The 22258-nt window shown below is 36.6% G+C and overlaps 1 protein-coding gene across 3 annotated transcripts in view; it reads left to right on the top strand.

The window, feature by feature from the left end:
• ngfa (nerve growth factor a (beta polypeptide)) overlaps positions 1-22258 on the top strand; it is a 39029-nt gene that overhangs the window by 14614 nt on the left and 2157 nt on the right. The window contains exon 2 of one of the 3 annotated variants that reach the window (XM_053482938.1): positions 4917-4974. The exons of 1 other annotated variant lie outside the window; for it this stretch is intronic. The gene's annotated coding sequence lies outside the window, so the exon portion shown is untranslated. Of the gene's footprint in view, positions 1-4916; positions 5002-22258 lie in introns of those variants that run through there. One more of the 3 variants, XM_053482939.1, reaches the window with a different exon arrangement.

A 22258-nucleotide genomic window follows, 5' to 3' on the forward strand; every position in this document is an offset into this window, starting at 1 on the left:
TCAAAAACTGTAGCAGAAATTATACAAAGGTAATTTAACAAAGGAAAACTTAGCCCAAGAACTTCAGTTACAGTACGTTAGACATACACGAATCAGCCATAACATTATCATCTTAACATTATCAATTATACACCAATAAACTGCTAGAAGCATTATGATGACCCAAAGCTCACCCATGCCCACAGGGACCAAAGGATAGTCCGTTCAATTCAATCTCACAAAAGAGACAATGAAGCAAAAATCTCTGAAAAAAGTCAATGCTGACCATGGCAGAAAGGTCACAGAACACCCAGTGCACTACAGTCTGCAACACATAGGGCATAGCAGACAGTAAGCCCAAGACTGCCGATCGGCTTCCAAACTCCTCAGATCTAATTGAGCACCCGTGGGATGCGTCAGGGAAACAAATCCGATCTGAGGAGGCCCCACCCAGCAACCCACAGCACCCAAAGAATTCAGTGGCAACATCCCGATGCATCTTCAGTGTTTTGTTAATGTAAAAATGTCATCTCAATTATCTCAGCAGAGTCCAGTAATGAAGTATCATGACAGCCCTTTTCCAAATCATGTAGAACCGTTCATATTACCAAAGCATTACAATGTTATTTTTGAGGTTCACTGGTCATTAATTTACTATAGGACTCTCGAGGAACGAGAACCATAATTACATTTCCACACACATACTGATGCTTTAACATGCCAGTGCGCTTCCAGCCATGTTTATTTGGGAATATTTAAACATTCTGCAAGATATCCTAGAATCCTCTATGTCTATGCTCTGAAGAATGGTTTTAAGATCCCTAGGATGGTTACTGGATCCTTAGTATGGTCCCTGGAGCCTTATACCTCATATTGCATCACTGTAGTCCTAGTATCTTCGTTGTACTTATAGTATTCTCCTTGTGGTCTTAGGGTCCCCGGTGTAGGTTTTGGATCGATAGTCTGGTCCGATAATCTTTACTGGTTCTAGGATTATTGGTACACTTCTAGAATGTTCAGTAAAGTTCTTAAATCTTCAGTGTCATTTTAGAAACCTCTGTGCAGTTCCTATACCCTTACTGTGGTTCAAGTATCCTTGGTGCACGTCTGGGATCCTCAGTGAACTTCTTGGATCCTTAATGCGAATTTAGGATCCTTAGTTCAGTTTTGAGATGTTAACTGTGGATCAAGGATTCTTAGTGTATTTCTCAGATCCTCAATGTAGTTCTGGGATCCCATTGGTACTAGGATCGTAGGTGCAGTTTAAGGATCCTCTTTGTAATTCTAGGATTCTTAGCCCAGTTCTAAGATGATTGGTGTGGTCTCTGGATCCATTTTTGCAGTTCTAGATTTTTCAAAGCAGTTCTTTGATCCTTAGTGTGGTTATAGGCCTCACTGTGTAGTTCAAGGTCATTTGAATCAATTCCAGAATCCTCAGTGAATTTCCAATATATGCAATACCAGGATCCTTGGTGCAGTAGGATCTTTGGTGTGGTCTTTGCATCCTCAGTAAAATAAACGTTTGTTGGCACATTTCAGTTCCGATTGTGTAAGATCGGTTTCAAATTGCAGTTTTAGAATTTTCAGTGCAGTTGTAGGATCCTTAATGCAATTCTGGGATCCTTAAAGTGGTTTTAAGTTTCTGGGAGGAACCTTGGTGTGGTCTTTGGATCCTTAGTAAAGTTATAGACTTTTTAGTACAGATACTTAATGCAATTATTAGACATTCAGTGCAATTATAGCCTTCTCAGTTGTGTTTTAGAATCCTCAGTGGAGTTCATGGGACATCCGCATCATTTTGGAGTCTAATTTTCGCTAGGTGTTTGTGGTGTTAAGAACCCTTCCAATGGTTCTAGGATTCCTAGGATGTTATTTAGGGTGTGTATACGATGTTCAGAGCAATCGTTCTCATTGTTGTTTAAGGATCCTGAGTATGGTTTCAGATGTTGCACTGTGGTGTTAGTATGCCTATTATGGTTCTCCATGTGGTTCTTTAATCTTTGCTGGGAATCTAGGATTTGATTTGATCTATTGCATGACTGAAATAACCAGGATCATTTTAACTGTGAGAAAACCAAGGATTTTTGTAGATATCGAAATCTTGCTTACATTTTGATTACTTGATTACTACAGAAGATTTTAGAATGGGAAAAGTAAAAAAGGAGTGTTCCCATAACCTTATCATGGCACTGATCTCATTTCTGACAATTTTCACAGTTAGAAATGTCTTACTGCGTTTATTTTTTCAGGCAGATGTTTTGAAATTTCAGTAACATAGTGCTGTATTTGTCAAGTGAAAATGATTACACGTTAGGGACACTGAATTACAGTGCTAACGATAACCTTTGTCCACCATCCTCCATCTGCTTTCACAGTTAGACATCTCAATGATCTTAGCAGCCGACCATCCAGGAAATCCTCAGTTGTCGTCTGCTTTTCCCCTGTACCTTGTAAATACAGATTATTTTGTTCATTCTCTACACAAATCATCCAAACACAAAAACATATGAAATTGATTTTTTTTTTCAATGAATAATTGATTTTTCACTTTTGCATCTTTGCTTTTTACTGGATAAAACGGGTTTCAGCTGTAAAGTCACACACTTACTGTAATATTCTGTAAGTCCCCCTTCTGTACTGTATGTCCCCACAGCCTTGACTCATTGAGGCATGGTCTCCACAAGATCTCTGAATATGCGCTGTGGTATCTGGCACCAAGATGTCAACAACAGATCTTTTAAGTCATGTAAGTTATAAAGTGGGGCCTCCAAGGGTTGCACTGAATAAGTTGCATAATCCGATTGAAATCTGTGGAATCTGGAGACCAAACACTCCAACCTCTTTGTCGTGTTCCTCAAACCATTCCCAAACAGTGTTTGCAGTGTTGCAGAACACATTATCTTGCTGAAAGTGGGCAATACTGTTGCCTTGAAGGGGTGTACTTGGTCTGCAACAATTTTTAAGTAGGTTACACATATCAAAATAACTCCCACATGAATAACAGGCCGCATGGTTTCCCAACAAATAATGGCCCAAAGCATCACACCCCACCTGCTGGCTTGCCTTCTTTCCATAGTGCATCCTAGTGCCATCTTTTTCCCAGGTATTTGATGTACACGTACCCAACAATCCACAGAATGTAGAAGAAAACATGATTTATCAGTCCACCTTCTTATATTGCTTTATGGTCCCATACTGATGCTCACATGACCATTGTAGGAGCTTTCAGTGGTGGACACGGGTCAGCATGACCGATCTGTGGCTACGCAGCCTCAATACACATTGTGTCTTCAGAGATCTTTCTATCACAGCCAGCTTTAACCTTTTCAGCTATTTGTGCCACAGTAGATCTCTTGGACGCCCATAATCCTTTCACCACTTCACAGGATGTCCCTCCTTGGACCACTTTTCGTAGGCAGTTACCACTGCATCCCTGAAACACTACGCAAGACAAGCTGTTTTGTAGTTTTGGAGTTGCTCTGTCCAGTCGTCTAGACACAAGTCATTATTTAGTCCTTTTTAAAGTGATTCAGGTTCTTAATCATGCTCATTTTTCCTGCTTCCAACACATAAATTTCAAGAACTGCTTGTTTACATACTGCCTAATATATCTCAACCCCCTTTGCAGGTACCATTGGAATGAGATTATCAACTTTTTACACTTGTTATGGCTGATTGGTGTATGTATAGTTCAGAAAACTACAGACTTTTTCTGATATTTCTGATATCTGATACTTTTCTATTATTTTTTTTACCATGTATCTCAAGATAGCATTTACTGAACAATTTATCAGAATTTACGGATCTGATTTTAACTGACTTGTTTTACTATAGCACAGAGCTATGCAAAAACTTGATCATACCTGATATTCTCAGTGTGAGGAAATTAACCAGCAAGGTTTTCAACATCTTTTGGCAGAAGTTTTTTTTCTGCTACATTTATTAAACATGGCACAACATGACTTTTGCAAACATTTAACTATGACAATATTAAAAGAAAATAAACATTTCCAAGTCAATTGAGTCATTTTTCCCGTAGACCTTAAAACTTTTTGTTTTGCTCAATACTTTAGGATGGCTCAGGATTATACAGTCTAGAGTGACATTTACATAAACAGTCTAGATATCCATTTTTCAGCACAATCTCAACAATATGATGAATCAAATTTAATTCATTTTTATCCAACTATACAAACATGACTGAGCAAAACAATCATAGACATGATCGTGTGTTTTTTCATTTGTTTTCGGTTGTTTCATTGAACAAAATAATTATATATATATATATATATATATATATATATATATATATATATATATATATATTATTTTAAAAATAATTTGAAAAAATACCTTTTTGCTGCACTGTATTTATTCTTTCTTAAAATTGAGTTGGCAGAAACAGCTCCACTTTGGCCAACACTTGATCTTTTGTGCCATTGGGATAATGTACCTGAGTAACCGTAATTAATACTCTAGCTATAAAAAGAGCAAGCCCATGAATAACACATAAAAAAAGCATCAGCACCAAAATTCAATGCTACCTGCTGGACTAAATCGTTTTTTTTTTTTTTTTTAAGATTTTAACAGTTATATATATATATATTATATATGTGTATAAATATTATACAGTATATGTCATTTAATTAGATTTTTTTTACTATAATCTAAAATGCCACTCATACAACAGGCAATTATTTTGTTTCTGTCATAAACTGTAAGGACAAATCCCAGTCATGCCACAGAGGCACCGATTTTAACACTTTTGTTTTTGGACACTTGTATTCACCAAGAAAATTCAGGAAGGGCAAAGGAAGGGTAACTGTGTTTTAACATGGCCTGTGACATCTATTATCTGCAAGCATGCACAAACATGCCAGATGTTCATTTGAAGTCAAGTGCACTTGATTTATGGATTGTTTTAAACTTTTCCACAGTCTGTGCACTTTCTTTACTCAGAGGGCTTCCAGAGAAGACTGGCTTCTAGGAGCTACAGTAAGTCCATGATCACTTTCTAATGAAGTAAGTGTTTGTCTTGAGGCCACAATCTGGAGTGCAATATCTAAATAACTGTTGATCCATTAAGACAATGTTCTCCAGTTTTACTGTAAAATGGGCAACGCAAATCCACTGCATTCACTCTACTGTATATTTAGATAGTTTTGTACATTAGAGTTATTTTTAGTTCTGTGGTATAGCAGGTTTAGCGGCATAGCAGGTTTAGTAGAAAATAAAAAAGTCGCAGGTAACGGTCGCAGGTAGAAGGGTGTACTTATTAGAATATAATGCCACACCCACCTGGAACGTTTTCAGATTGGTCGTTTGGTCTGGTACTTTATCTGTTGTTGTTGTTGTTGTTTTTTTTGCTTTTATTGCTAATTTGGTATTATTTAAAAAACATTCTGCCATTTGACATCATACTGCAAAATATGACACGTAAATAAATAAAAAGCATAGATAGATAGATAGATAAATAGATAGATAGATAGATAGATAGATAGATCGATAAATCAACCAATCATATACTAAATCAAAATTATTGTATTACCTTTTACAGTTCATCATATTCTAACAATAAGCCTTTTTTTCTTGTTTTTTGCTTGACTGCAGCTTAGCCAAACCAACAGTAGTATTTTTTTTAAAAAAAGGTACATTTAATGCAGTCAACAAGTTAATAGCATATACTCTAACCACCTTAAATAAGCAAATTCATTTTATTTTATTAATAAACTTCAGCATGTTTTACGAGCATGTTTTTGATTTAGCCACACCCACCAAATGACTTCTAGCCATTACCCATGGTCTAACAATCGTTAGACAAATGTTATAAGTTAAAAGATATAGTATACAGTTAGTTTTAATATTGTGCTTTTTGCAGATTGTTCACTTTAATACTTTTGACAGTAATGTTTTTGGGGAAAACAATTCTGATGCTAATTCCAGAATTTCTCTGAGAAATTGCCAAAGAACTGACTTTAAAAACCTGATCATTACTTTTTTGGCTTACATCGTGTTGGCTCTGGATGCAGTCTGTCATGTAGCAGTATTCAGCAACCAATAAATATTTTGAAAGAAACCTTTTAGTTGCTAGAACAATTGCCTCGACCATATAAATTTATTATACATATATAAACCCTAATAAATCACTTAATTACGAGCACCCGTACACACTTTTTATTTATGTGGTTATCTAATCAGCCAATCATGTGACAGCAGCAGAATTCATATAATAATAGGGATAAAATAATAATAATAAAACAGATACGCAAACAAAAGCTTTAGTCGAATTAAGCACATCAATGTGATTTCTGTGACTTTAATCATGACCATGATATGGTTGTTGGTGACATACGGGCCGGTTGGAGTATTTTGAAAATGGCTGATTGCGTGGAATTTTCATTACCATTACAATTACAGTACCATTATATCTACATTTAGACATGTGGCAGACGGTCTTATCCAGACCATCTTACATTTAAATCGAATTAAGCAAATTACATCAAATGGTGTTACAAAACATCTTGCGTATGAAGTGTCTTGTTGATGAGAGAGACCAGAGCGAATCAGAATCAGAATAGTGCGAGCTGACAGGAATGAGATACCGAAGTAACTTACAGTAAATCAACTGTCCAGTTTGCGTAAGAAGTTGTCTTTTAACACTATGGTTTGTTTTCTAAGCACATAATGCATTAAAGATAAGTGTATTCCATGGGCAGTACAAAATCTTTAGTGGTCCAATATCTGGAACAATTACACAATGATTTTATAGTGGTTAAGAACATGGCGCAGCAAATCATATTTTAACAGCTGAACTATTTTCAAAATGCATTTTTCTCGTTGCTACGTAAAACACATCAAGACTAAATACAGGTAATTTCCAATTGTACTGTACATCCACATCCAGATTTCTGTAAAGCTGCTTTTTACGGCCAAGTGCTATACAAATAAATTGAATTGAATCCGAGTCAATGGAAACATTTAGCTTTTGGAATTATGTATAATCATGTGTAATCATATATAATTAAGGTTCTCCTAGGGATTTGTGTTCCTATGGTTATTTACAATGGTTCATTCAGTTCATTTCGGTTTGTTTTCCGGCTCTTCACACTATAGCACCTCAGTGTTCATTCACCCATCCATCTGACAGAGTCTCTCTCTCTCTCTCTCTCTCTCTTTACAATATCGACTGATTAGAAGGACCTGTTTCTCATTACCATTCGTACTAGAGTATAAATATCCGTTCCAAACGTGATCTGGTCGATTTCCTGTTGCTGTTGTTTCCTGACATTTTGTCTGATCTGATTATTGGTTCTGACTCAAGCATGTTAGATCGTTTGCTATTCTATTCCCTGTACCACTCTATTCTAACACTCGTTATTTTGGGTGCTAGGAGCTGCTCAAGGTCAGTGGTTAAGGGTAAGATGGTAATGATTAGCAGGTCATGGGTTCAAATGGTGGGACTAACAGAGAACTGGTGCAGGGGTTCGAGAAAGGGTGGTATTGTTTGTTTTTTTTAGGCTTGTAACCACTCAGCCCTAATGCTTTGATTGGACTTCGAGTGAAATTATCGTAAGCTATTTGTTAGTTTTGTCATTAGTTTGTCTGTTTAAAAGATTCGTTTCCGTTCCTGTTGTTTTTTTGGCTCAAGGTACCAATTAGGAACGTGTAGAAAGGTTTATTGATGTGTTGAACTCTTGTTGTAAAGACTACAGTTCCAACTCTCCTGCACTCTCTGGCATCAAAGTTCTTTCAAGGTTATTCAGCAAATTTGGACATTTCTTTTCCATCAGAAGGTTATTTGCTACATCTTTTTTTTTTTTTTTTTTCATTTTATGGTCAAGCATTATGTTTCACAACATCAAATAATGTTATTGTTTTAACATTGATGTTTTTAATGGTTGTTGGAAAGACAAGTACTGTTCAGTATGTCCAAAAAACAGAGAACCTGAACAAATAAAGCAAAAATGAAATATATAGTACAGTACAGTAACTCTCCTGACATACTACGTTAAAATAAAGACTACTGTACTTACAAATAAGATTCTACTTCTCATGTAAGGAGACAACACCCAAACCCCATAGAACCTCATTTAGAGATTCGTTAATCCAGGGCCATAACATACATTCCATCAGCAGGTGATCTCTAATCAAACATTCCTTTTTTTCTCTACTCTTGTGTTATAATGTGATTACGCCCATAAAATACAGTCTTTCAATCCAGTCTTTTTAATGCACTTCAAAAGTGCATTATAAACATATCCTAACTCTGTTGAACAGACACTTTCAACGCTGACAAGCTGTCATAATCAATAAACCTTCAGATGGAGTGTGGACCAGTTTGAATTGTTGTTGCAAAAGCTGCAGTTCACCTTTGAACTTCAGCACACCATATTACAATCCCCTCGAGATTAAGTTCTTTCATTCGGTCACTCATCGAGAGTCATTGTGCAAGTTCAAACATATCGGTATCCGGCAAATCCTATCATGCTGAATTTCAAAGAGACGTTCATCACTAATCATTCAAAGGGAACGCCAGGGAGTTCTAGTATTCTGTCATTCAACATGTCTTTAGCTCATTTTCAACGTACATTTTTAACGTACATCAAAGTTTGCCTGCAGGCTCAAGACTGCTACGAGTGATCTCTGGCCAAGTGTAAAGGGTTTGTTCAATTGTGCTGTTTATATTACAAAAATCTACCTAGGTCTTAAAATCAATGGACATCAAAGTCAGCTTCATCAGTCGAATCATAAGTTAGGGGTTAGTGTCGATCCTAACACTAACGAGGTTATGACAGAATGGTATCACCATTCTCTTGATAGAATGGAAGAGGCAAAAAAAAAAACCTCAAACAAGATTAGATAGCAGCCCACAATTCATAACAAATAACCTAAACAAGACCTGAATGACATCATCATCACTAACTCAAGTTGTCTGAATGGGGAAATTATTTTTGTTTTTTTTAACAAAATGTCCTATAAAGTTTTCTGACATACTTGGATATTACAATTTCATGTCAGCACAGATGTTTCAGCATAGGGTCAGTGGTGACCCTTGGGCAAGACCCATACCCCTACGCCCATTACAACCTATCCCCTTCACCAGTGCCAGAGCTTGGTTGGAAAATGGGAAAGTTGCAACAGGAAGGGCATCTGGAGAAAAAAGACCTGTGGCTGACATCTAGGTCTGTAACTTACAAATAAAGAAAAAGTAGTGAGATATGTTCCAGAAGGTTCTGGTTTCTGGTTTATGATTTTTTTATTGTTTCTCATAAACCATACCATGTTAAGCTTATATAATTTGGTACTTATCCGCTACTATCCATTGTAATGGAAAATCCATTAATCAGACATGTGCTTCTGACTTGGCATTTACCCAAACATCTTGATGTACACCGCTCTGAAGCATCGCTTATTGTAAAATAGTTTTGATGTTCATACTGGTATTGTCATTTAAGTATCCAAATACATTTATTTTACTGTTAAAACGTCGTAAATGACAGCAATTAAATTTTTCATGAGTCTTCCTTCTAAATCTTTGTAGCAATATATTAAAGGCATTAGGGATTAGTCAACCCCTGAAATACTTTATAACTCTACTGTATGTAAAAGAGGACTATAAAGATGTGTGCCATGTAAGTACTGTACAGTAATCTAAACTACAAGAAGAAAGATTTGATCTTTACGTTAAATATTGTCTATAGCAAATTTCCAGCTTATAAAAATTAATTGTCAATGCAATTACTTTCCAAATTAGCATTAACTAGAATTCTACAAATCTATTGGAAGAAGGTCCAAACTGTTGTATTTTGGCTAAATTTACTTTGTTCACGTATGTTCACTATGGCCCATCTCATTCCTTCCTGCAAGGAAATTCATTTCTGCTGCTATTTGCAATTAACTAAATCCTATACAAAATGGTTTAAAGTGCTTTGATGAAATGAGGTCATGGAATCTAATTAACTTTTAGTTTTTGGGAATCCACTGAGGTAACATGAATTGTTGTTTGTTATGACGCCACTTATGATGTTCATACTTCTTGTTTGTACCGCAGTGTTCTTGGCCCCGTTTTACTGGAGACTTCCTTACGGGTATAATAGATGGTCCAAAGCTATAGTCATCATACTGTAGGCTGTTCCAAATTTATTTTTCATTTATTTGTGCTGGCAAATAACCCAATGGTGCAACAAGTAAAATTATTTTTTTTTTTTTACATCGCATCTGCATTTCTTTATCTACTTTGGTTTTCCATGGGATCTCAGAGTGTTGAATACAGTTCACGTATCACATCTGTTATGAGCTTTTAGAATAAACTGCACAAAAGAAACTGGAAATGTTGTCCGATTTGCACAGTTACTACAGTAGGTTAACCTCAGAAACATGGAACCCATTTTAAATAATAATTGCGAGGGGTTTTCTAAAGTGTAGAATCAGTGTATATTAAAATACACAAAATAACCAAGGCTGTAATGTTAAAAATGTAAATGTACTGTAACTATGCAACACAATTTCCCTTTATTCGTCTCTTTAATACTAGTCAAGATTCTTACTAGCTGGCATTTGCTCACATTTGGTCCATCGTGGTTTTAAACACAATGAACAAAAGATAGATTTATTGTTCACACTTATCAATAATAATGTTATTTGTATGAAGTACAACCTAATCAGTGGTTAGACGTTTTGTCATGCCTTTTCCACTGGTCATCTGTTTTTCTTCTTTCTCTCTGTTTTTCTGTTTTAGCTTTCCACTTTGTATCCAAAAACATCTTAATTTGTGGTCAGTCATAAGCATGCTTGCCTTCCTGTTGTTTTCTGCTAGATGCTCAAATAGGTTATTTTTTTCTTTTATTATGAGTACGACTGGGTGTTCAAGTCAAACCAAGACTCGTGATGAAAATAGTCATAAATGTAGATTTTTTTTTAAAGAAGTACATACTGTATATCTATGATTGACAGTCCTGCACATGGTGGCTTAATACCCACTGCGGTCATTCTTGTAAAAATTAAGCATGTTGAATGGCTGATGCTTAAATATTGACAGCTAATCTGTGGGTGGGAACTTTGCACACCATCATTCAAAAGCACCACCCGCGGATGTTACGGATGTTACGGATGCCAATTCCACATGTGCCATTAAAGTTCCTGGGAGGCCAGCGTTTCGGATGTAACAACAGGCAGTCCGATTATGGCCCCGGCGTACTGAGAAAACTTTCTACCTTGATGGTGTCCAAGCTGTAGTGAAACACTGGGAAAAGTGCATAAGTGCAACAGGGGGATTATGTGGAGAAATAAAGGGACATAAACTTAACTGTTTTCTGTTATTCGGCACAATCAAAAGCCCCGCTTTGACCTTAATGCCCCTTGTAAATTATTTTTAATTTATAGTAAATACTCTATACATTATATTCACAGTAAAGTAATATAGTTTAATCTAATTACTGATCATTACAGGTAGCTCTTTACAGTGTATACTGTACATAGGTTGTATTATTATCAGTAAAATTTTTTAGTATAAAATAAAGCATAATCCAGTATATTTGCTCATTTGGCTAATGCAGCATACAGCAGCTCTGAGATGTGAACACACAACCTTCTGTCATGTCACTCAAAGCGTTGGTAATGATGTTTGTTTCATTCCTATATATTTACCTAAAAGTTAAAATATGAAAAGTTTTTTTTAAAACATGGAATATGGTTTCTTAAGATTGTATATATTGTGAATATAGCCTGCAGCATGTCAAATTTTTTTATCACCCATTTAATAGCTTATTAGAGAGATTGTTTCGTGAATTGACCTTCTCCTTATTTTCCTTATAATGGCCATCAAATTGTTTTCCAACGCAAGAATCAACATCTGCTTGTCAAATCAGAGATGTATATCCGGACAGGACAGACGGTACCAGCCCACCCTTGAGTTATTTTACGATTAACGTATTTGTCCTCAAGGCTGAAGAGAACAAGGTGAGTCCAGACGGAAATAAAATCACAGAATATTACCTGTAAGGGACAGCGGTAACCCACGTACAGTACAAGAGATCACATCACAGTCCCGTTGTGATTTCTGGACTACATCTGCATTAACGTTTGAACATATATTAACTTGTCATCAGTCATTCTGTGTTACACAGATATTATGTTCAGGTCACCATAATCGCTATGGAATAATGGCTCTGTGTATTGACTGAAACGTGTGTTTAGAATAACACATGGTCTTAATAATGGCTTTGACCTCAGTATAACCACAAGGAGGATTTTATGGACCACAGACAGCGAGCGCGAGAGAAACAGTGAGAGAGGGAGAGAAATTGAGGCTGAATTGAGAACTGGAGTAACATTTATTATTTATGAAGCGATAATCCTTGGTTTGGAGATGTTTTAAATATTAATTTTAGGATATTGAACGATGTATTCCAATTCAGTTTATCAGATCAAAGGCATGTCATTTGGCATTTGTGTAAGCATGATAATTAAATAAATGTGGTTTGACATGGAATGCAAAACATTATTACTAGAAATTTACACACCTGGCAGGATGTCCTGCGGTTTGGTTAAAAACCCGCAGCAAATCAATATAAAACCACACATTTTCCATGTTAATACTGAGCTTTTATGGCATTTCCAAAACACTGAGCCTCACATTTCGCAACAATCATCAATGGAATATCATTAACAAGAGTGTATTTTACTGTGTGTAGAATAAAAGACGTGCTTTTTTTTTTTTTGCAATAAATTTTACAATTCCTTTTAGAAGAGTAACCTTAAATACCTAGAAATGTTTCTTTACAGTAAAAAAAAAATGCTCTTATTTTGCATTCTTTTCTAATTTGATGCAACATTGTATTATTGACAACAATTTAAGTAAATTTACTGTACATACATGTTTGGTATTTAGCACGTCCTCTATTTGTGTTAATGACAGCATGCGCTTGAGCTTCACAAACTTCACAAGTTGGTGCAAAAACCTTTGATCCGTTTTAGATCAAATCCATCAATGTGTCATCGGAATATGTACTTCAGTAGAAGAGACTGGATATAAAGAAAATCTGTTCTTTTGTACAAATTAGTTAACATGGTCAAGATCAGATTGTAAAAAGTGATTTCTTAGTAGTGAAAAGATCTTAAATCTGGTCAATTTAAAATCTGAATTTAAGATTAAAATAAACCAAGTAGAAGATTATTAGGCCTTAAATCCAGACAAATGTTCTAGTTTTTGAGCATACATTACTTGTCTTGGCAGATGATTAAATGCTTAATAACTAGCAAAATTATCTAAAAATAGACCAGACATTTATGCTTTAAATAAAAATAGGTTTAATAGCCTTGTAGTTGTTTTGTTTCGTTATATTTGCTTCTATAAAGGAAAGGAAAGGTGTACAGGACAGAGGTGAGACCAGCGATGCTCTACGGCTTAGAGACAGTGGCGCTGAAGAAAAGACAGGAGGCAGAGTTGGAGGTAGCAGAGCTGAAGATGTTGAGGTTCTCCTTGGGAGTGACAAGGATGGATAGGATCAAGAATGAGTTCATCAGAGGGACGACCCACGTTAGATGTTTTGGAGATAAAGTCAGAGAGGCCAGATTGAGGTGGTTTGGGCATGTTCAGAGGAGAGATGGTGAATATATTGGTAGAAGGATGCTGAGGTTGGAACTGCCAGGCAGGAGGTCTAGAGGAAGACCAAAGAGGAGATTTATGGATGCAGTGAGAGAGGACATGAAGTTAGTTGGTGTGAGAGAAGAGGAAGCAGAGGATAGGGTTAGATGGAGGCAAATGATTCGCTGTGGCGACCCCTGAAAGGGAACAGCCGAAAGACAAAGAAGAAGATATTTGCTTCTATAGATTTAAAATATATATATATTTTTTTTTTCAGGCTACTCATTCACTTATATTTAAAGGACACCAACTAATTTACTTTTTAGACATTTATAAACATTTAAATTTTCTACAGTGTCTACGTTAAAACAAAAAAATAGGAACAAAACATTCCCTGCTTTTTTGTCTTTGAAAAAATAGGCCCTGGGTCTAAACCAGCAAATCCCCCATTTGTGACCTCATATAAGAAGTTGCTTTGCTGTTCTCTTGTGGGTGTAACTTTTTACAGTATACAGATTCTAAAACAGCACTTATTTTAAAAATGCATAATCTGAGCTGGATAATAAACACACACACACACACATACACACTCTTTGGGGGAGCTCTATGACCTGTGTTGAACTTATCTTATCTTATCTAATCGTATCCATATTGCTGTATATTCTTTAAATACCGAATTAGATTTAAGCAAGAAATGAATAAACACATTTAAAGCAATAAAACACACAATAAAACATCTGGACAAAACAGTAAGACGTGTAGTCGGCAGGAAGGTATCCCTGGGGTCTGGCTCCGACTGTATGATCTTTCTGAACTGGAGCCATTAGAATTATTCAGGTAACAAGATTTAATTCCCTGGTTAAGCACGCTGCACAGTAAGTATGTACAGTAAGATGAACTTAATCAAATTTGACTTGGCAAATTTCCAACTGGAGACACAGTGTTTAATTTATTGTAATTCAAACACAACTCAGTCGTCCTTCTTTGTTTTTATTACTGTTTAAATCTCGAATACATTCGGCGTCTCACCTCCTGGTGACAGAAACGAGGTATCCGTCTTTAACACCACCTCATAATCTCATCTTTGCTGTCAGCGCCTCAGCAAGTGTGTGTACTTTGGCTAAAAGCAGCATGTCGACACCCAACACCGAATCAGTTAACACGCTGCTCTCGTGGTGTGAGACGCAGCGCTCGGTAGCAGGATGTTTGCCTTCCTGAAGGACGTTAATTTATCCGACACTGACAATCTATTAGCGCAGGATGCCGTGGGCTAATTACAGAGAGCATGTAAGCTAAGTTTGTGGTGGCATTAAAGTCTCATATCAATAATCACCTGGCGTTTGATTACTACTAATGAGGTTATTACAGTGTTATCACTGTGACATTTATTGTTGTTGTACAAATAGTTACCAGCTTTTTCAGCTTAGATGAACAGCTAGCTGCTTTTTACTAATTCTAGCAAGTTTTTAAGTCTGGATTTAGTATGGACTCGTCCGAAATATGGTATCGGTGCTAAAAAGTGTCTCATCTAAGTGAAAATCTTTCATATAAAGTCATATAAAAAAATAATTCATAACAGTTGATGCTTCTTATCTCCTGATTCATGCTTAATTTTTTTTGTAAACATGCATACACATTTATATTTGTATCAAATTAGAAGAAACACATTTGCTAAATACAATTTCATGCCCTTTTCATGTAGTGTCTGTAACCTTTTATTTAATTAAAATCTTTCAACAATCTTAACTGTCATTCAGTTAAAACTTAGCCAATTTTTAGATTTCATATGATATAGATATCATAATAAAAAATTATTATTCTAAAAATGCTAAATTGTTAAGATATTGCAAAATGAATTTGACATGGTTACGGACACTACAGATCTCTTGCTTTATAAGCTTTTGCCAAAAAACATCCCTCATGTAAAGCACTAATGTATCCCTGGAATTTCAATTGCATATCTGTTAAGAATTATTATTGGGCAGATTACAGAAAGCTATTTTAATAGCTTTATATATATATATAAAATACCACCAATACTGTTGGCCAACTGGTAAGAACATTTCCAGCCAAACCCAACCTGGTGACAATATACTGTAGTGTTAGGTCATCTACTTTTTTTTACTTTTTCACATTGTGTTTTGTGTGTTTGTGAATGTGTGTTTTTCTTGTTGATGTCAGTTCAGACTCTGGATATTAACAAGCCTGATGTCTTGACTGTTACACAGTCTGAACGCTTTGAGACCTTTTGCATCAGGAAGATATCCGGAAGGTGAAGCGTTTCTGTGCCGGTTGCATGCACATTGTTGGTGGTTTTGCAGATAAAGCGTGTTCTATCTGATGCCGAAAGTAAATACACTGCTGAGATTTCGCTGCTATGGAGCTGGTGTTCAGGGAGCTGGTGTATGTTTAACTTAACCAAACTTTTATACTTATATAGGGATTGCAATACAGTATAAAGACACTCCTGGACGTATCATTTTCTATTGTTTTAAATCAATACCAAAGTTTAAAATACGGATGAATAAGAAAAGTGCAAAGGGTTTTAGGGACGTTTGGATTGTACTGGTCCCTAAATGATCCCTAAACCACAGGAAGAACCAATAAAGGGATTTCCACAACTACTACCACACCTGGCTTTGAATATTTTTATTATTGCAAATTCCTGTCCAATTGCATTACATTCTGAGACTTGGGTAACAGTGTCATCATTATCATCACTATCATCCTTAGCCCCTAACTGCCATCAGGACAGGGTTGCCCCCAGAGCCAGTAGGCTGTTGTGGGTGCCTGTGGTTCATTTTTGAAGTCTCGCCAAGCTTGGCAGTCTGTGCCGGTCTTCCTGGCATCCTCAATGACGAGTCTTCGGTTTCTCAGGTCCTTCTCGACCTGTTTGGACGACAGTTTCTTCCACACAGTTTGCTGAATCTTCCACTGGGTGGGTCACGCTTTCCAGAGGAGTCTGTATGGAAACTGCTTACCAGTCATTCCGCAGACGTGGCCAAACCATCACAGTCGCTGTTTCTGTAGCAGGTCTTCTTGTTGCACTTGAATAATTCTCAAGCGATAATTTCATTCTGTCCAAAGTGATGTCCAGGTCAAACATTTCGATCGGCCATGTTGCTTCACATTTTCATCATAATGGATTTCTTTCTTTGTTCAGTAAGTCGCTCCTCACCAGTACCCTGGTTCCTCAATGTTGGTGCATCTGTATGAAAGATTGAATATAACCAGATTACCTCTGGTTGTACGTCTCGGTTCCCCAGTTGCACAGTTCTGGACACCATAGCAAAGTGACTACCCTCCTTTTATCCGAGTCTGGGACCAGCAGTGGTGGAGTTTGGGAAACAATGTGTCACACTTACAGTTAAGGTGGTAGATTCTGAGACTTGGGCTTTCTCCATCAGTGAAGCAGTCACCACAAAATATTAAAGGGTAAAAAAAAATGATGGAAAAAAACAGTTTACATATCATTTCATTGCCTTCAACTTATTCCATGCATATTCATTACATCCATGGGGACGTCTACATAACCACGTGTTTAGTGCTAATTGTAGGGTATGAATTTGTGGTCATACTGTAAGTGCTGAAAGACAAAACATAATGATAATTATCTTTATTTTGCCTCGCTTATTTTTTTTTTACTTAATATGCATGAATTGTTTTTTTATGAATTAACTGTTTTGTTCATTTTGGGCTTCTTTTTTAATTACCTAAACTGATTAAAGTTATAATTTCTTTTGTTTTTTTTCCCATTGCCTTTGTGAATGATAGTGCCAATACAGTATTATATTCTTGAAAGCATATGTTTGTGTGTATGTGTGTGTGTGTGTGTGTGTGTGTGTATGCCTTTGTGCATGCATATCTATTTTATCAGCACTGCAGTTATCTGCATTATTATAAAATATTTAACAGTTTAATGAAAAAAAAGTTATTCTTATGAGGTCACATGACCTTCGCAGTCTGAAAGAGTCAGGTGCTATTTAAGGATTTTGTACAGTATGTGATCATGTTGTGTTATATTTTGCACCACCGGGGTGTGGGTTCAATTCCCATCTGTCTGTACCCGTGTCGGAGTTCTCTCCAGTTTCCTCCCACCGTACAAAAACATGCAGGTTAGGCTAATTAGGTGTGCCCTGCAATGGATTGGCACCTCCAGAGTGTCTAATGCCCTACTGTACAGTAAGTCTCCTGGGATAGGCTCCAGGAGCGACCCTGTATACAGGATAAAGTGCCATAGATGTTGAGATGTTCATTTATTTGGTAATGTCAAAATTTTAGTCTTATTTTTTTAGTTATATTTTAGTGAATTGTTTTGGTCTAAATTAAAATGATGAAAACGTATAGCATTTAATATCATAGATTTTACTTATATTGATAGATTTTATTATAAGGTTTGAGCAGAAGACTAAATTGTTATTTACCAAACATAAAATTTTTATTATGGATTAATAACAAAGAGAAGTATTATTTATCTTATCAACAATTTTTGTGTGACAAAAATAGTATTCTTCTGTTGTGGAATATTTATCAGGCAGTGTGTGGTTTGGGACGTGGCCTCAACAGTGGCGGAGCGTCAGGCTAAACAGGAAAGACAGCAAAGCATAAAAAACAAAGATTCAGCCAAGACTGTTTAATAAAGGATTTGTATATTTTAGCATGATGTGTGTTTTGAGATGTACACCACAACTACATGAAAAATGAATGTTTTTTATGAATTACTGTATGAAGAGTGTGTTCTGGTCTTCCCCTAGAAAAGGCTCCATCCTAAATCCCATCCTAATCTGGATGATGTTATGGACTGCATCTCAAATTCCATACCAGCACAGTTACAGCATGTAGCAGACGCCCTTATCCAGAGCGACTTACCTTCATCTCATTACACATATGAGCAGTTGGCAGCTTGGTAGTGCTGGGGTTTGAACCCGGGACATTTTGACCAAAAGTCCAAAACCTTAACCACATTACATTGTTGTTGGACTTTCAGCTCTTCCCATCAATGGGTCGCCACAGCGGACCATCCGGACGCAACCGTTCCATTTCATCCAGGCTTGGGACTGGCACTGTCTGGGGTTTGGAAAATAAAAAATAAATAAATAAAGCAAAAAAGGTAGAAGCAAGGCTTTTAAAATAAATGTTGGGTGTGTTTGTCACTTTTTTATGACCTCATCTTGTAGCACCTCCTCAAAAACATAAAATTCCTTTAAAAAGGTTAATAACAAGCAAGTGGTACCGGCGTGTTTCTGTCCGGTGACCCGTGGCTGTAGTGTTTAGGGGTAGTGTGTAGTGTGCGTTGAAACAAGCCGACAGAAGGATTGGCTAAACCACTTTGACCTCCTGTGTCTGAGCCAGTGTGTGTTTACACGAGGGGAGCATGGAGCGCACATTTCAGCGCTAAAGTGCAACACGCTCTCGCCGTAGTGTAAATACAAACCCCCCCTCCCCACCTTAGTCATCCTGCATCCATCAAGTGAGTGTGTGTTTAGACGGACCGCACATGTGCTGCATGCGGACGAAACACACCACAAGAAAGTGACCACATGCACCAAAACCATACTTGGAACTGGGGACTGATGTGTGAAGCTTTCAATACTTCTTCTTTTTCACGGTCAACTGCATAACGCTGTCATAAATAACCAGCTGTTTCAAAATATTATGCTAAATGTAACGTTTGTAATTTAGCAACCCATGCTGTTTTGAATTCATAATACAAGGAAGGTCAAGGTTGCTAGTTCTCCTCCGTCTCTGTATAATATTCTAAAGAGAATAGAGCAAGATGACATCATCACAATGTGAATAAACAGAAACAGAACTATTAAGTTTTCTGCAAGAAGACATTTTAACGCTTATATTATGAATGCTTATGTACCTTTTGTGCGACCAATTCCAGTAGTGAACCTTTCGACATATATAGTAACACTAAAATGTTAAGTTCATTTTATTCCTTTATTCCTCACATATTGTACACAGTAAAATTCTTTATTGTTCACATATTACAGCTTTTGTTTGTTAGTAGGTAGGGGTCAGAGTGCAAGGTCAGCCGTTATACGGCACAACTGAAGCAGACAGGGTTAAGGGCCGTGCTCAAGGGCACAACAGCAGCAACCTGGCACAGCTTGGACTCGAGCCTCCAACCTTCCGATCAGTAAAGCAGCGCATTAACACGATGAACCACCACCACTAGCTCATAGAACTCTTTAGGTAGTAGTCTAAAGCTTGCTAAAGGTATAAAAATGGTAACGCACCTTAATCTCCACTTAGACGTGCAAGGAACACAGCATTGCCGTTGTGTTACTGGAGAGGCTTCAGACATCAAATTGTGTATGTGGGTTTTCAGATACGTCAGGTGAAACAAAAGTTATCATCATTACAATAAGATGTACATTTTTCCACAACCGGAATATGGGAATGACGTCGCAAAAATGTAGAACTCTCAAAAAAGGCATTTATTTTATTTATTTATTTATTAAAACAACCATAAAACACGCGATTATGTGAATCTGTGCTATTTCTTTGCCTATGTGACCCATTTTTTTTAATTTGTATATGTAAAATTAACTAATATTCAGTTCATCATATCGCCTTATAAAAAAAAAACAGATGTCATTTTATACCGCACAATCCTAAGCTATATATATATATGTATATGTTTAAAAGAAATTAGAAAAACAAGTAATGACTAGAATGTTCTGAGTTTTAAGGAGTAATACATCATTTTCTGAGTATACGATAATTATAGGAGAATTATTTATTTATTTCAACGAGTACAATAAAATAATTTAGTCATAAGCAAAAATCATAGGTTAAAATGATTATAAATACTGTACTTTAAATGTCATTAAAAAAACATTGCAAGTGGACCGTCAGGGAGTGATACTGTATTGTGAGATTGCATCATTGTTAAACGATTTGTTTATGAAATGAATGGATTTAAATTTAAACTCAATATTATCAATGATATAAAGGCAAATTTGGAAAGAGAGAGAGAGAGTGTGTGTGTGTGTGTGTGTGTGTGTGTGTGTGTGTGTGTGTGTGTGTGTGTGTGTGTGTGTGAGGCACAATGCCATGTACAGTCTAGTCGACTCCTTTGGGTGAAGAAATAAGAGCCGACTTGTAGTTACTTGATATACGAGTCGCGGTCTTTCCCCAACTTCCTTTTTATTAAAACATCTCAGTGTACATCCTTTTAGCATCTTGCTGTTAGTTAGTCTAAGTGTGACGTAGTGTACTGAGGTGTGTGTTTGACTCAGATGTGTATGGGGCAGCATGACAGAAAGTCAATTAATGCAGGCGTTTTTATTGAAATATCTCTATAAAATAATTCAGAAGTAAATGAACAAAAGTTTATTTAAACACTGGGTGGGATTTTGTGAAGGAAAATGCTGAAACATGAATAAACAAGCACTCAAAATATCCAGTAACTTTTTTGTGGTTTAGAAGGTGAAGTAAGAGTCGACTCCTATTGGAAAGCTGAGCCAAACGACTTGACTCACTGAAATGAGAGGGAATTCCCATGGCAACCTTTGATTTGTTTATAACACTAACTAATGTTGGATTTGGGACAGACTGTGTGTGTGTGTGTGTGTGTGAGAGAGAGAGAGAGAAAGAGAGAGAGAGAGAGATCTGTCAATATGTAAAGTACTTTACTGCCCTCTAGTGGCTGTATGTCTATAATGTGGTGGACACAACCCACTCACTCATCGTTTATACCGCTCTATCCTGTCTGTATACAGGGTCGCGGGAACCCGAAGCCTATCCCAGGAGACTTAGGGTATGAGACGGGGTACACCCTGGACGGGGTGCCAATCCATCACAGGGCACACACACTGTACAGGCGATTTGGCTACACCAATTAGCCTAACCTGCATGTCTTTGGACTGTGGGAGGAAACCAGAGTTCTCAGATGAAGCCCACCAAGCACGGGGAGAACATGCATGCCCACAGAGCAGAGACGGGGATCGAACCCGAAGCCTGAAAGTGCAAGGCGGCAGTGCTAACCACTAAGCCCGCCAGTGGACAATCTTAAAATTTAAAACAATTTTCAAGCAGTTGTTTATTAGTTTAGCAGGAACCATCGATTTAATAGATTAAACTAAAATATGTAAAATATTTCTGGAACAAAAAAACAATTTGATCAAAAAAGTTTTTGGCTGAAGCTGCTATTATGCATTGGAAGAAAAGACAAGAACCTGCTTATTATTAAAAACTAGTCTTAATATAATCTTTATACAGATAGCATGTTTAAAGTTTTGAATTAACATAAATTAAATATGATTTGTATATTGATTTGTTTCTAAAAATTTTTTGGTCCAGCAATCACATGCTCTGAGATCTCCTTTATTAAAAATAATAAAATAGGGTATTTTCACATGATAAAGTGAATTTGCGTATATGGGGACTGTAACCCCTCCAATAACCAAAACTGGGAAAGTTCAGTACAATGAATTTGATGAATTAAAAAGACTAACTGTTCCGCAACATGATAAAGTAATTTGCTATCTCAAATTTAACGTAACTGGCGAGCAAAAAATAACATCCCCCTCCACTCCACCCCTGCATGAAGCTTGGTTGTGTCAGCAGTAACTGCAGGCACAAGCAAAAGGAAGCGCATAAACAATGAAAAGAGAAAGAGTAAAAGACCAACTAACAAATCAACAAATGTTGGGTTGTTCAACAGAAAGAAAAAAAAAATCC

This window comes from Clarias gariepinus, chromosome 22 (genome assembly GCF_024256425.1).
Source record: "Clarias gariepinus isolate MV-2021 ecotype Netherlands chromosome 22, CGAR_prim_01v2, whole genome shotgun sequence".
NCBI classification, from domain to species: domain Eukaryota; kingdom Metazoa; phylum Chordata; class Actinopteri; order Siluriformes; family Clariidae; genus Clarias; species Clarias gariepinus.